Consider the following 14,126-nt stretch of genomic DNA (forward strand, 5'->3'; position numbering starts at 1 on the left):
GGACTAAAAAAAGGCTGAATAAGCTGATCTATAGCATGTTAAATGGTGGTATCCTAGTCTATGAATGGTACACACCCTTAAGCTCACAGAAATGGTTTGAACCAAGTTTTCAGCAGCCAATGACACTGACCCATTCAAACTGATTTTTAACGCGTATTTCAAGCGTATTCAAGTGCTGATATTTTTCACACGCAAACAACATGTATCTAATGCGATAAATACGTGTTAATTACGCATATTTGACGCGTTGTTGATGTGTAAAATTTCACGTGTTTTTGACTTTTTTGGCCTTCCATATCGTTTGCAGTGTGTCAGCCAGCGAGCGAATATGAAACCACAGGACAGCTGTTCCCCGTGCGCACTCCCGCTGTTTCTAGGGAGACTGCTCATCAACCTGTTGCTCTCCGTCTTGTTCCTGTTATGATGCTCGGGCCCTCTTAACAGCGGAATGAGGTTACAGTTTACGACATTCACTTGTTTGCTTTCGGTTAATATGTACACACACACACATTTCTTTTTCACATTTCTTTTCTCCTTTCTGTCCACGCACACAGACAGCGTCCCATTTTACAATAGTGTGTGCATCCTGGCTCTCTCTCTTGCTCTGTCTCACACACACACACACACACACACACACACACACAAACATCACATGCCCATGAAACACCCTCCTCCTCCTCCCTTGGCTCATCTTCCCTTCTTTCCTTCTGTCTGTGTCTCTCGAACCCTCACTGTTCTCTTGAGCTCCGTCTGTGTCACTCTTCCCTTCATCCCTCATGCACTTCTCTCACTCTCCTCCTCCTTATACTCTCTCTCTCTGTTTCTCTGTCTGTCTGTCTCCCTCCCTCTGTCTTGTCTGTCTCTTTAATTCTCTCTCGTCGCTTATCAAGACAGGAATATTCTGACATGCTGGAGATGAGTTTAAGGTACAGATGTGCTTGTGTGGTTCTTATTTTAATGGCAAACTTTTACATTTAGGCTGACTTTAAATAGGAAAAATAGCATTTGTTGTGTGGAATTATTTATATGAATGTGTGGACTGTCTAAATGTCATAAACAAGTAGTTTGACAGTTTGCTTTGGAGAATGCTTTATTTTTTTAAATCTAATTTTGACTATGATATCAGAAATACTATACTAATGTAAACTATGCTTATTTGGATATCTGCAGGCATTAAGTTAATAGGTTTTCACATGAAATACTTTTGAAGACACTGTCATATGCGCCTTTTAAAAATAGTGTACAATTTTAATGCATGCAGTTTTCCTTATTAATTGAGAGACTGGAAATGTTTTTTTTTCCTTTAAAAATTAATGTCACCGTTTAAAAGTGATTACAATAGTGAAAAATGTATAATGACCAGCCACAGCATGTAAAAACACACTTTCTCCTATAGATCTATATGAATTCTACCCTAAAACCTTGATGCACATTAGATTTTTTTCATGTTACGCATCAAGGATTGGCTAAATTCTCAAGCTGCCGATGACACTTAACGATTTTTAATAAACGAACCGTTTTTCTGCTTCATTGCACTATAGACTCCATCTGTTGATGAAAGTCCTTGTTGACACCTGGTTTACTGTTCCATGTGTTTCCAATATGGCAACCTTGTATTAAAATATATGTTCACTAAGCAGTAATATTTGGAAAGATTGTAAGATTGATTTTATTTTATTTTTGTTATTTATGTTGCAGTTAATAATGATCTGCACCATACCATGTGTTCATGAGGATGCATTCAATGAACTGTTATCTGAACATTGAGTACCTGCATGTGTGGATAGTGGAAAATCATTATGATGCTGGTTGTTTTGACCTGATTTTGACTTTTTTAATTAATGTGTAATTAATAAATGTTAAAATACTTTCTCCTTTCCCATCTTAATATGCAGAGAGAGTTATAAGTGAGCCATTTGTAGGTCAGATTCCTGAAATGAGTGACATTGTGGCACCATTGTAAACCATCTGTTTGATGAACAATGAAAGACGGGGAGAATTTTCAGGGAAATCTCATCCTTTTTGCAGTTGCATTTGTTGATGCTAGCGATAACAGAAATTATATAAAAAAAAAATTAAAAAAAAGTCTTCTTTGATCATTGTCTCCTTTTTAGGTGAAATTCAGTTGTTGTTTGGAAGGTCTGGTCCAAATGCATGACTTGATGATCGCAATAAAAAGTGGGAGAGAGAAAGAGGTTAAAACAGTTACTCAGGCAGACTAAACACGTTCACGCACTCGATGCACACAGCGGGGTCCCTCTGAGATAAAAAAAAAACAGACAGACAATTAATTATCTTCCATCACAGTCTGAGAAAGTGAATCGGAGGAAATGATTAGATATGATGGCAGATGAAGAACCCTGTTTGTTCAAAGAACATAGACTCCACACCCCTCGTCCCTTTGATGTGTTACATTTACACTCCAAAAAATCAGTATTTTGATCTTGTTTTCAAGTAAAAGTGCCCAAACATCCTTTAAAAGACTATTAAAGTTATAAGCAAACTTGTTAGATGATAACATAAGGCATGCCAAGATATTTAAATATGTATATCTACAATTAAATGTGTTTATTTAAATATTTAAAAATGTATGGGTGTAAAAAAGTGTTTTTACATATATATATATATATATATAATATTTGAAAATGTATTTTTCTAAAATTCAGTATAAAAGCTTATTAAAAACGTTTAATATGTATATCTAAAATTCATTGTAAACATTTTTTTAAAGTTAAATATGTATTTCTAGGATTCAATATTTGCATTTATTTAAATATGTATATCTAGAATTCAATATTTACATTTATTTAAATATTTAAATATGTATATCTAAAATTCAATGTTTATTTTCTTACATTACTGACAAATAATTTTACATTTTGTTTAAAGCATGAATTCATGGAGATTCATGCTTAAAACAGGTTCATACTTTGCCAATGTACATGTGAAACTTTTCTGAAAAAAAGTCTTATCTTGTAAATGTAATTTATTTCAAGATGTTTAGATACTTTAATTGAAAAAGAAGACAAAAACTAAAATGATTTTTAGTGTACACTTGATCTCCTTTCAGGCCGAGCCATGATGCATAATCCTAACCTGCAGGTTTAAACACCTTTATATTTCACAGATCATTCAGTTATTTAATCACACAGTTATTTGCCTGCCCTGTCAATAGCACCCTCTGAGATATTATTGCGCAAATTTTGATGCCTGCCTCTGCACGCATGATCTGTAGATCCAATAACTCGAATAACAAGGCCATCAAAGAAACATCAAATGGCTGAGGAATTATTCACACGTTGCATAATATCTCCGTCAGGAAGGAAGGTTGTCTGTCTAACGGCTTTGATATTCATTTCAAAATTGCTCGCGCTGCAGGAGAACAACGTTAGTCCTGCATTTCCCTTTAAGCCCAAGCTGGGAGGCCAGGCGCTCGTTTAGTTTGTTTTGAGTCCGTCGCATGAGGAGATTGATAAAACTAAAGATCATCTGAGCCTGGCGTACATCCAAACAGCCTCTTCCCTGCTCTGACGGAGAGCTCTCAGCCACAAATTCACTCTTCAGTTCCTCAATTTGGTCTGATGGAAAATGTTATTGTCTGGCAATGTTCGTGGTAACAGGGCAATTTGGCACAGCAACATGTTGTGGTGAAACCCAGTAGAAGCGGATGGCTTGAGACTTGAGGATATTGATTTGTTCGCTGTCAGCTGTACAATATTTGTGCCTTTCCAGAGAAGTGGTAGTTTTTCTTTCACCGGCCGGCGCAGGCAGGTATTTACTGCCTGTTTCAGACAGATGCGTGTGAAATGCCTTTGTTTATAGATGGACTTGGTGTACTACGTTTTTTTATAATTGCATTATAAACGCTATGTTTGTATTGTGAATTTTAGCTGTAACTTAGAGCTGTGAGGGCAGTTTGTCCTGATATCCTCTTTGGTGGCATCTTTGGTACTGAATATTACATAAGGCAAAACCTCCCTTTGAAACACCCCCCCTCCTTCTGTTTCCATGGTTATTCTCTTTGCTGCTTTCAACATAAAAAACAGCAACCGAGCATCCCACAGTGCCCATAGGATCAATTGCTGCATCAATTGCTGGTTTTTCATAATAGTTAATAGTTTGTTCTCTGTTGCCATGTGAGTAAAGTGGTTTTATTGTCTTTCCGAAATGGTTCACCCAAAAATGATTATTTGCCCTAAAGCTAAAGCTTTTGTGGAACACAAAAGAAGGTGTTTTGAAGAATGTTCATGCTGCTCTTTTCCATACAATGAAACTGAATAAGGGGCTTGGGCTGTCGAGATCCGAAAATGATAAAGCAAGCTCTTTGTGCTGTTTTCTCTAAAATGTTGGCTTAGCATGACAGAGCAAAAATAACTGAAAAAAAAAAAACACTGAAAATCTCAGCTCTCATTTGCCTTTGCCTTAGGGGTGCATGATATATTGAAATAAAATCCATATTACAGTATTATGTCAAATCAGGCAGGCTGCAATATTAAATTTATATATGCATGGTTATTAAGTGGTTTTGTCCATTTACTAAACAGCATGCTGTTGTTTAATATTTTTCATTAATAATAAGCACAGTAAAAATCATGTTATTATTTTAGAATCATATTGAATGTGTCAAAATCAGTGGTCTATGAAGAGTTCACTCTGTTCACTTTATGGTTACTGAAAGTGGTTTGCTCTCTCTCTCTCTTTCTTCTTCATTGTATGGAAAAGAGCAGCACGAGCATTCTTCAAAACATCTCCTTTTGTGTTCCACAGAAGATATAGATATGTATATAATTTTCTATGCATATGTGCTCCCTAACAAATTCACCAACATCATTCTAGAAAGAATAAGATTACTATTAATATTAATCTAAAAAAAAAACTGACATTGCAATATTTTGCTTTTCAGTGATATATACAGTATATATATATATATATATATATATATATGTTTTTTTTTTCAATATTATGCAGCCCTAGTTTGCTTATATTTAAATATGGTGCATCAGGACGAATCACGCCAGGTTGACAACAGTGACGCTGAATAACTTTGGTTCACACATGTGTTGTAACCAAACATGATGCAGCAAGTTTCAGTAAAGTGAGGCTGAGTAAATAACAAAACTTTCATTTTTGGGTGTACTATTTCTTTAAGAAAAGCTCTCATGTTTGTTTTTAGTCTACACCCTGTTTTCTCAGCAATACCCTGATGCTGCGTGTCAAAACAATAGCTTGTCCACACTTAAATAAAAAATCCTGCAGATAACCTCCAGCGATATGCTGTCTAGATTAATGAACGGTGAAAATTGCACTTTTACATTAACTTCTGCAACCCTGACAACCTGATTTCATTTTCTCTACCCCTGTTAATTACAGAATATCCCCCAGCCAGGCTATAAAACGATCAAGCCATTATTAACTATCTTTGTCTTCTTCTCCGCTCCATTTTAAAAAGACCATTTAAAAGTTTTAATTTCCCCAGCAGATTGTTTTTTTTGTTTTGTTTTTTGCAACAGCAACATGTCTTATGAATAACATAAAGCAACGAGTAGCAGCAGCAGTAGCAGCTTTTTGTTTGCTGTTGTGGAAACAACGTCCCCACTATCAAGAAATCCAGTCACACCTGTGCATTTTCATTTGCATTCGCACCCAGTAAAGCTTTGTTTAGTGAATGCGCAGAGAGATAAACAAGAAAGATGCATTTTTTAATTAATTAATAGAAGTAGAACACCTGGAGGAGAACAAACGAAACGACTTACAGTGATGTTGACAGTGTGAAACTCATGAAAACATGTCCAGAGGCCAGTTGCATAAACATAGTCACCACATTAAGACTGTGTCTTAAGAACTAGTTTGACATAGCAGTTCACAAAGTTTTTATCAGTCTTACTTTACAGATTCAAATGACAGCAGTCTAAGTTTTTATGTAACTGACTTAAAAAAGTTATGAGCAGTCTTGCAGAAAAAAGATAGGTGTCTAAATTTTAAGACTAGTCTAAGCAGTTTATGCAACCAGTCACAGGTCATATTTCACCTCAAAATAATAATAATAAAAAATAATAAGATTTTGCAAAAAGAAAATGAAGCTTATTTGAACAGGCTTCAAATGAATTTTCAGGACAATGAACCTCATTATCTCTCCATATTCTCATTACAGTAATGATTCAACAGTGTTATTTTCAAGTTTATTCCTAATAGTGTTTGGGGCAGTTAACAGAACGGTCACTTCCTGAGTCAGGCAAGTGCTAGAGCCTGCTCATTCCAAAAAAACATCATTATAAAAATAACTATAACAATAATAAATATTAGCCTCCACACCAATGCATTATGTCGCTTTAAGTGCAAGAGCTCTGTAAAGCAGGTTGGATTCTGATTGGCTGTCAATGTTTTTATCGTTCATCAGCTGAAAAAAAAATTGTTCTGAAAGTGATTTCAGCGATATAGTTCCTTTGTGCTGTTATCGTTATAGCTGTGATGCTATATTCATAGAATTACAGCAATTTTTGAAATGTTATTGTTTTAGGCATCGTTATAGTTATTGTCCTATAGTTATTGGTGTAAACGGACCTTATGTATGAATCTTAAGTTCGTTAATGTACTTTTTAATGCCTGGCGTAGTTTGGTTTTCCCAATTCTTGCAAAGTTTCAGCTATTCTCTATATTTTATAGTTATTGTTATAGTTAACATCCTTGGTGTGAACAGGCCTTACATACTAATTTTATGTTAGTTGGTGCAAAACAATTTTTATGCCTGCTGTGCTGTGGTTTGCACTATTCACACAGAATTTCAGTGCTAATAATAATTTTATAGTTATAATTAATGTCCTTGATGTGAATGAGCCTTATGTAATACAAACCTTACATTTGTTGATGTACGTTTTCTGTCTAGCAAAACTGAAACCTTTGGTTTTCTGTGTTATATTGAATATTGTTGTTTTGTAAATTCTTCTGATGTAAATATATCACCAAGATAAAATGATCTAGCTGGCTGATGTAGATGATATTAAAGGAATGAGTTTTTGCGTTACGGTAATGACTACTGGAGGGAAATGTGACTAACTGTCATAAAAATAATGGGAAAAAAATTATGCAACAGATCCTAATGGGGCTGAAAATGGCTTAATTTTCTTAATACAAAATCTAATTGATCACTAGTTTTATGCTGACGTGCAGCGTGTGCCGGTGAGGCCGCGTGACCCTCAGAGGGCGTGTTCAGAGAAATGGCGATTACTATGCGGGCGCTGACCATCAGTGTCGTGTTTCATCACCCGCAGCCCGTCTCAGCGCACAAAATGTCACAGACATCAGAGAGGGGCTTAGCTGTAAAGTGTAAAGAGATTCTATCGTTTTTGTTCCTTTTTTTTTGCATATTCATACTCTGCCTGGACTCATTTGAATTTCGTATAAAAAAAGCAAAGAGAAGCTTTGTGTTCTTTCCTGGTAGGCTGAGGTGACAGTAATGCACCAATAGGGAGACGGCATGGCGGTGGCTCCGCCTGTGAAGCGAGCTCTCCCTTCCAACAACACCTGGCTGAGTTGAATAACACAAACGGTGGAGCGAGCTGCTGCGTGTTTCACGCATGACCCTGTGCATGAACTCATTATTAATAAGAGCCTCATAAAAATCTGCCTCGTCTCGTTTACATCTGCAGTAGATCTCAGATGTCTGCTTGGCTGCACTTTATTGGTTGTTTTTTCTCTATCTATATGCATGAGGCTTTAGTTAACATTGGTGTTTGGCCTGCAAATACCTGTTGACCATTTGTTACAGGGGCCATTTTTGGGATTTTAGCCATTTTATTGATTTAGACTGTGAGAGAGCAGACAGGAAACATGGGCGTGTGGAGGGACAAATCGGATCAGGAAATGACCTAACCTGGATTCAAACTCGAGTCTCCCACATACACAAAATGTCGAAGCACATGCTGTACCCATCAGGCCATGCCTCTGACCTTTTGTAGCAGTTTGTTTTTTCCTGAAGTCTGCATGCAATGTTATTCAAGGCTTCTTGTCATTTTATTTTGTGAGACATTTCCACCATCTCTGTTCTTTAGAATTAAACAGTCTGGTTTTGCTTCTATACCTTTAAGACTTCTAAATGTAAATGACCTTTGTTGTGATTGGCTAATTTTTTTGTATGTGAAAACTGGTGAAAAACATACTGACAGCATTGGTATGTAAATGAGCTCGTTCTTATTCTAATATCCTCATGGTTGTGGCATGTCAACCATGATGACTGATCTTTAAATGACCCTTTCATTTCATAACATTATGGTTAAGTAATATCACAAGGGTGTGAATGGCCAAACCGCAGCTCTGCAGATATTCAGTACAATAATCCAGTTTGTGAGTGTGATATTGCTTTTAGTGTTGTCAAAAGTACCGATGTCGATACCAGTCAGTATTTTAAAAATGGCCAAAATGCTAGTGGGGAATGTCGGCATTGTCACATTTTTAGAATTTCAGTACCGACTGGTACCGACATCGGTACTTTTGACAACACTAATTGCTTGTATACAACAGTTCTATTACAAGAAGTAAAAATTCAGCCAGTTAGTTTGCATATTTTTAATCTGCCAATGAAAATAGTTCCAAATAAAGAAAAAGATAAAGATTTTATTTGCGAAGTAACGCAAAAAAAAACAAAAACATAAATAATAATAATAAAATAAAATAAAAAATGGAACAAAGTATGTGAGTGGCACAAAAGCAGTTTCACATTCCCGCTCAAAGCATCCTGTGCTTAGCTCCGCTCCAGGTTTTCCATTTCTCACTCCAATCACAGCTGAGAGAAACCCGTGACGAGCGATCCTGCAGTTTTTTTCCCCAGCAATCTTTCGCAAGCTTTCAACAAACCCCCTCTTCGTTCAAGGAAAAAATCACACAACTCCACTTTCACACCACTCAATCTTGGAACGCTTCTCGGCCAATCAAATTTGAGGACTGGAACTAACTGTTGTATGATATCGTTTAGTTTTTCTGATTTAGAATTTCCTATGTGCTTTTGGTTTTCGCTAACCATTGAAGTTGTGATGTTTACAACTGTACAGTTTGGCATTAGTTAATAGGAGAGATGACATTTGCTTACATTGGTTTAAACCAGAGCTGTTATTGTTATCTAAAACTAAAACTATTAAAAGTAATTTTTATTAATTGAAAAAACTTAAATAAAATATAAATAGTAGATGGAAACTGATGGAGTTAAACTAAAAATAAGTTTAAGATAAAGTACTAAAATGACTACATTTAAATTTTAAATTTAAAAATGACCAAAACTTAAATTAAAATGAAAACTGAAATTATTAAAATAACGGCTAATTTGAAAAATGTAAAATACTATAAAAGTATATAAATATAATACTAAAAGAACACTGGTTTATGCAACTTTTGAATTGCACAAATATATATATATATATATATATATATATATTAAGGAAGTAGACCAAACATAAAATGTCTAAATTCTGCACATTCTTTTATTGTCTAGCACAAGAAATCCAACACAGTCAAAAAAAGCTCTAAAATTAGAAACCGACAAGGAAGACAATTACGACAGTATTCCCTGAGCTGTAAGTGCCTCGCTCAGGAAATACAACACAAATGGAGACATTTCCTCTCGAGTGTGACTATCTGAGGGCAGCATCACGTGCCAGCCATCTTGCAGCTGAATATATTGTATTCTAGATCCGCCCACCTCACAAACAATTTGCAGCTAATGGATGCATTTTGTGTGCTTGTTATACATCGTCCTCAAGGAATTGATGCACTTCTGAAATTTCCCTTCTGCACTGAAAACAGTCCTTTAATGCGGCACAGGGGCTTTTGTTTGCTTTTTTGCACTCGCCACGCTGGTCCGTGTTTTTAACTCAGAGATTTCAGACGTATAATCTCACCATCCAAGTATGGCGACGAAATAAGAATAAATGAGTGAAGCACTCTGTTTGGAGTACATTTGAATTTATTCCAGTGTATTCCAGTGTATCATGGTTGGTTTTACAGCTTTGAATTGGGTATTTCAAAATATTTACATCCAAATTTGGCATAATAGGTGTTTTTTTAGTGTGTTATGGGTGGTTTCTCATATTTGTTCAGATTCCCACTTGTCATTTTGACTGAAACTTTCATATTCATGTGTTTCAGTGGGCATCTGGAGAGCCTCCTGTTTCCGTCTCCTCGTGTTGCTTTACTACCATGAGCAGTTCCACTCCATCCACAGGTACTGTCTGTTCCTCAACATCACTTCCATTAACAGTCTAGACATTTTTAGAGATGAAAGAGGCGATTTGGCTTGGCCTTTTTGTTGAGTCATTCATACGAGGTTTTACCACATGAAATCAAAGACATCCCTGTTTGTTTAATAAGCGTCAGTGTTCACAATTCACACCAGATGTGTTTTCATAATCATTTATGAACATTTAATAACTTTCCCTGCCTCTGAAATGACTTCTCTTTTCTGCTAATGTAACCAGGAGTGTACAAGTGGGACGAAATAACACTTTATTCTGATTGGTTACAGCATTGTGCGCTATAATGTTCGCTAAATGGCATTCCAACAATTAATATATAGCAGCTGTGCTAGTTTAGTGTCTCTCGTATCACTTACATAATAAAATAATTTAAACTCAAATCAATATTTCATGTACATTTATTTATTTTCTAACTAGCCTAGTAATAAGGAGGATAATGTACAGTACACTACAATTAGCCGCTCATTATCACATAAACCTCTGTTTCGCCTCAGGGTCCTGATCAGCATGCTGAGGGTTTTTATGATCATTTATGTATTAGCCAGATATGTTATGAATATGAATTTTTTGATTGGTTCAGAAATCTTACAAAAGTTAAAAAGTTAAAGTTTTAGCGAACCCTGTTTCTTTCTTTATACTTTTTCGTGTAAAGTGTAAATTAGCCTGTTTGGCATCTGAATTTTGAGGATTTGTTATCAGATGAATGTGCGTCTACAGATATGTTGAGGTAAAATCTTCTTACAGTCTGTTAAATTCAGTCAGTGTCGTGGACAATGGCTTCTAAAAATCATACTGATACAAAATTTATGGTAAAAAGAAATTCTTATTGCTTTTTAACCTTTTTTGATAGCACTGAAAATGAACTCTTCAATGATGGTGAAATGGTTGGCGAGTGTATTAGCTGTTATTTGAGCGTCTGAATGGAGATAAAATGGAGGGGCAGAATGAAATGACCCCATCATCTGCTTCCCATCTTCTCTTACCCCTCTCTGTCTAAAGTGTAAATTAGCCTGTTTGGCATCTGAATTTTGAGGATTTGTTATCAGATGAATGTGCGTCTACAGATATGTTGAGGTAAAATCTTCTTACAGTCTGTTAAATTCAGTCAGTGTCGTGGACAATGGCTTCTAAAAATCATACTGATACAAAATTTATGGTAAAAAGAAATTCTTATTGCTTTTTAACCTTTTTTGATAGCACTGAAAATGAACTCTTCAGTGATGGTGAAATGGTTGGCGAGTGTATTCTCTTATTTGAGCATCTGAATGGAGATAAAATGGAGGGGCAGAATGAAATGACCCCATCATCTGCTTCCCATCTTCTCTTACCCCTCTCTGTCTTTTATTTTCTCTCGCTCACTCATCCTCCCTCTGGTAAACAGTAATCCTTAATATGTTGTTGTGCTTTGGAAGGGGAAACAGTGTCTCTATTATTTTCAGAGTTTGAAGTGACCAGGGATAGCCTCCGGACAGCTTCTATATTTTGATATTTTCTGCTTCTCATGAAAGCTGCACAGTGAGTGCTTTAAGACGTGCTTCTGCATTTTAGTGATCTGGTGAAATAGTTGCAAAATGATGGCTTTAAATGTGGTCTAGCATTGAATGGCTGGTATGATTTGCAGATGCATGTTGTGTTGTAACTAATCCAAAAAGGAACAGAGATGCTAGTATTGTTTTGAAGATCATGGTTTGCACTTCTCCATGAAGTACTGCTGTTTCTGGCATTTCCCATGAATCATTGCGTTTCCTTGTAGTCAAGGTACAGTCAATCTTTTTTTTTTATATAATGCTTGATTTTGAGACTGAATCGCCAAAGCCAGAAGGTGTAATTAAAATGCAAGAAAGTATTTTGTAGGATTTAATGTTTAATGGTTTTGTCTAGACTGACTAAACACTATAATTTACATAATAAATATATTAAACATATGATAAATACTAATATTATTTATATTCATTACATAATGATTCATACATTGGCCAATACCCGTGTTGACTTTGGAAGTTCCAACCAGATCTCAAGAGAAAATGCAACTATTTTGCATTTTATTGAATTGTTTGCAAATTCGTATAAATTCATACTATTTAAATTAGGGATGCAGGATATTATCGGACCTATATCAGAATCGGCCGATAATGGCTTTAAATATAAATATCGGCATCGGCCCGATATGAAAAATTATGCCGATATGTCTTGCCGATAAGAGGAATACATGAACTCACATGTGCTCAGGGTGTGTAGCGATTAGATCACGTCAGCATTGTGGCTCATTCTTGAAGCAAAGTTTTGCCTGAATAGTGATTGCATTCACTGTTTTGGATCGCTGCATTTAAACTGACAATGCACTTACAGAATGACGCGTTTGGTGTGTGATAGAGTAAACAGTAATAGCACGTGCAGCGGCAGCAGCAGCAGCCTCCCCCAGGTCCTAATGCCCTTTCAGTAAGGAGTTTTAATTCCGTAGGGGGCGCGGTTGGCCTACTTCTAATAAAATGAAAGTAAAATACACAAATAATATTTAGACTGTGTTTCTGATTAAATAAAGCAGTAATTGATGTCATAAAATCATGAGTATGTTTTGATTTAAAGGTCAGAAGCTATTGCTTACACGAATAAAAAAATCACAAACATGACACTTGTAAATTAATAATTCTATATATACTGATTTATTCATTAATGTGTAATATGATATATTTTTGAAACAAATTATGATCTCTAAAAGTTTTTCAGAAACAAACTCTTTTGCTTTAGACCATCTACAAATGTTAAATCTTAAAATAAAATGTTAAGGTTAATACTGCATCTTTCTGAAAAAAAAAAATGCAGCAATTGATATATAGTTTATTTATAGTTATTTTCAAAGCTTCAGTGTACTGTTATTATAAAATAACTTCATTATTGTTTATTTAATTCTAACAAATAAGTTAGCTAAAAATAATTAGCTTATAATTTCCACACTTGAGGAGAGACTTGGGAATATATTGGCATCGGCTATCGGCCAAAATGAGTTGAAAACTATTGGCATATCGGTTATTGGCAAAAATCCAATATCGTGCATCCCTAATTTAAATTGTACAAAAATGTATAATTAAAAAAAAAAAAAAAAAAAAAAGGTCCACCCCTAAACCTCAGTGTATAGGGGTACAGAAACGTTTGAATGAGATTGTGCTCGTTCATAAAAATTCACCAAAACGTACAGTAGTTATGAATTGCCATGAGAGTGTATCGGTGCTTCTCTTTGTCAATTTCAAAATCTATTGCCAGCCTTGTCAATTGATAATGCACTTTTTCCTTTTTTCAAATATTATTTTGTGAATGTTTGTGATTTATTACCAGCCTAGGGTGGTTTGCTGGTCTTATCCAGTTTATCTGGTTAAAACCATCAAAACAGACCTGCCTAACCAGCTTTGTCAGGCTTGGAGATCAGCTTGGGTAACACTGTTTTCTTGTGCAGTGTCAGCCATTAAAATCCCTGTATGTGTCAACTGCTAATCTGAAATACCCTGTCATTACATTAGCATTTAGTACATTAGCATTAGCTCTGGCACAGAATTCTACATTGAATTGAATTTGACCTCATATTTTTCTCTGTTGTTGAGTCAGCTGTTTCATTGTTTAGGTTTCTTGATGCGAAACGGCCTTCGCAGTATAACATGGTTGTTGTTACACAAAACTGGAGCCATAACAAAGCAGACCAGGAGTTTTTGTGCTGATAGCCTAGCTTACATCAAGGTCAATATAGTTCCTGCTGTTTACTGCTGATAAAAAGGGTTTTAAGTTTTGTGTTGTTTTTTAACTGAATAATAATAATTATACTAGAAGGCGTCTTCACTCTTGCCTGACCAATTTTGCTAAAAACATGTTTAATTAGAAGCAAGTTATGCCCAT

The 14,126-nt window shown here is 35.5% G+C and overlaps 1 pseudogene; it reads left to right on the forward strand.

Moving 5' to 3' along the window:
• The first annotated feature begins 673 nt into the window (after positions 1-673).
• Positions 674-14,126, forward strand: part of LOC107685111 (polypyrimidine tract-binding protein 3-like) — a 40,411-nt pseudogene continuing 26,958 nt past the window's right edge.

This window comes from Sinocyclocheilus anshuiensis, unplaced genomic scaffold (genome assembly GCF_001515605.1).
Source record: "Sinocyclocheilus anshuiensis isolate Anshui unplaced genomic scaffold, SAMN03320099.WGS_v1.1 scaffold914, whole genome shotgun sequence".
NCBI classification, from domain to species: Eukaryota; Metazoa; Chordata; class Actinopteri; order Cypriniformes; family Cyprinidae; genus Sinocyclocheilus; species Sinocyclocheilus anshuiensis.